General features: G+C 35.7%; 1 non-coding gene across 1 annotated transcript; it reads right to left on the bottom strand.

Moving 5' to 3' along the window:
• Positions 1-2,499: 2,499 nt before the first annotated feature.
• Positions 2,500-2,606, bottom strand: LOC139879138 (small nucleolar RNA R71). Its single transcript, XR_011769991.1, has one exon. It is a non-coding gene; the product is annotated as a small nucleolar RNA R71 (small nucleolar RNA).
• Between the last annotated feature and the right edge of the window lie 202 nt (positions 2,607-2,808).

The raw sequence follows: 2,808 nt of genomic DNA, 5'->3' as shown, positions 1-2,808 counted from the left end.
TTGCTCAATTACATCATATATATATCTCGCAATATCGTGTAAAATACTCTCGAATCAAGGATAGTTAAGGCAGTTTCTACAAGTAATACACAAAGGTATGAAAAGTGTATCGGAAAGTGGTTTATAAAGAGTTTTGGTGAATTATGACCATTCTATAAGTTGTGATTTCATCATAGTTGATCCCGATACAAGTTATGGTCAAATTAACGCTCTAAAATGATAAAACAAGGCTTCAGGTATGTTGGACGCCGCCCAAAATGGTTGGGACTTCGTCCAAATGAAGGGAGATTATGAAAAAACAAGACAGAACAATTCAGCACAACTGGACGCCGTCCAGAAATCTGGACGCCGTCCAGCCCTTCTTTACTGGACGACGTCCAGAAATCTGGACGCCGTCCAGGCCTTTACAACTAGACGCCGTCCAGAAATCTGGACGCCGTTCAGAAGTAGGTTTCAGCCTACTTTTGCTTTTTGACCAACTTTCACCACTTTAAAAAAAGAAGATATGATTAGATACGAACAGTTATGAACCAGAGGAGTTCTGAGATGATTTTAGGAGCAAAATTGGAGAATTCAAAGCTCTTTGAAGAGGCTTAACAACCAAGAATCAAGATTCAACACTTTCTCCATTCACGATTCATTCTCTATTAGGTTGATTTCTTGTTCTTACAATGAATTCTACTTATCAATTGATTGCTATTTTGTTTGTTAATATGATTGTTGGCTAAACTCTATAATGTTTATTTAGATTAATAACTGAGGTATTGGATGTAATCTTATAGATTGAATGTATTATGTGTGATAGATTAGAGCTTGAATCAAAGAACCATGCTTATTGATGTCAAATCATTTGTATCTAGTTAATTGATATGTTGTTGATAAAGAGAACTCTTGTTGATGTATCATATTGATTTACAATCAACTTGTCTTAGATTGATTGTTTACTAAACCGGACCAAGGGGGTAAATTAGATCAAAACGATTAGACGATATAGGGATGAATTGTGTAGAGCGAACGCAAAAGACAATTGGTATTCAAGTCTTTGATCTAGCCAATCAACTAGTCACAAACGAAAAGGTCTAGGTGATAGGGAACCCTCCACTTAGTAATTCTAGTTTGAGTACTTGCTAAAGAGAACTCTTGGCAAGTCGATTTGGGTGATTAGCATATATATCATAGTTATTTGGTTACAAACACGAGAACTATAGAGAAAAGGGAACCCTTGATCTTGTAATCGAGTTTGCGTGTTTACTAAAGAGAACTCTTGGTAAATCTATTAGGTAACTTACACACATATTCATTCAATCGGGTCTTAACTATATAACTTACATCCAATACCAAGGGTAAAATATCTAGATGAACATTTCGTATCTTTGATCTTAATCAAACTATCTTATTTGCTTTCTTTGCACTTGTCTTCATTATATAAACTTAAAAGACCAAAAATATTGTTTTTATGTTTAATCTTCTCTGATTTGGCTAAATCGTTAAATAGCCACAAAAAACATAATATCTTGTACCTTTAGGTTTCATTTACTTAGTAATCATAATATAGTTTCTAATTCTAGTTTGACTAATACAACTGTCCTTGGAACGATACACGGAACTATACCATTATTTATACTACTACACGATCGGGTACACTGCCCGTTAGTGTGTAACAATCTTTAATCGGTATTTTTCTATATTATTTCATATAACAATTCATATACCACGTTTTGCACATCAAGTTTTTAGCGCCGCTGCCGGGGACAGTTTTGTGTCAAAATAGAATTGTTAACTAATTTGTGATTAAGTAGTTTCTTAATTATTTTAAATTATTAATATTCTTTGATTTTTAGACTTATAGAATCGGTGCATTAAATAGTTTTGTTAGTTGTGTGATTGACAGATTTTAGGTTGCATATGCCACATACCCAAAGTTCAGATTCTCCATTACTTACACCACTTACAGAACCTGATAGAATGCTTGGTAGGATCCCAAAAGAAGTACTTGAACTCTTTGAATCTTCATCAAAGCAAGAAACTTTTAATTCAGAATCAAGTACAACCAAGCCAAGATACTCTGAATTTGGTGAAACCGTTCAACCTCCAAATTTTGAAATGGAAGGAGAGGCAAGGCATGTGGTACCAAGACAATCAATGGCGGCCAAGATGAAAGCAACCCGAACTGGACAAGGTAGTGCCATTACTCCGCCAACAGGTGAGGAAAAATTTAAAATAAAAGGACCTATTCTCCAAATGATTAACAACAGGTGTCAATTTGGTGGTGGTCCGAATGAAGATGCAAACGAACATATTCGTCTTTTTCAAGAGATATGTCTTCTTTTCAAACTTAAACCAGATACTGACCAGGCCATATTTTTAAGACTTTTCCCATGGACACTCCACGAAGAAGCACATAGTTGGTTAGATTCATTGGCCGAGGCTACGATAGAAACTTGGGATGGTATGTTGGAAAATTTTTTTAAGAAATTTTTTTCAGCTTCTAAGTCCGCGAGACTCCAACAAAAAATTACCCAATTTTGTCAAAAGCCGATGAAAACCTTGTACGAAGCATGGAATCGATTTTTCAAAATGCTAAGATGTTGTCCAAATCATGGTTTGGATACCTTCCAAAAGGTCCAAATCTTTTACAAGGGTTGTGATGTTGCAACCCGAATTTCCATTGATCAAGCGGCCGGAGGTTCACTCATGGACAAAACCGAGTAAGAGGCTTATGAGATAATCGAGAAGCTAGCCAATTATTCTCATGAGTGGCATCAAGAACGACCAATTACTCGTAATGCTCAAGTCCAAAGCGCTGGT

This window comes from Rutidosis leptorrhynchoides, chromosome 11, assembly GCF_046630445.1.
Source record: "Rutidosis leptorrhynchoides isolate AG116_Rl617_1_P2 chromosome 11, CSIRO_AGI_Rlap_v1, whole genome shotgun sequence".
Taxonomy (NCBI): domain Eukaryota; kingdom Viridiplantae; phylum Streptophyta; class Magnoliopsida; order Asterales; family Asteraceae; genus Rutidosis; species Rutidosis leptorrhynchoides.
This window is presented reverse-complemented; position numbering and strand designations above follow the sequence as displayed.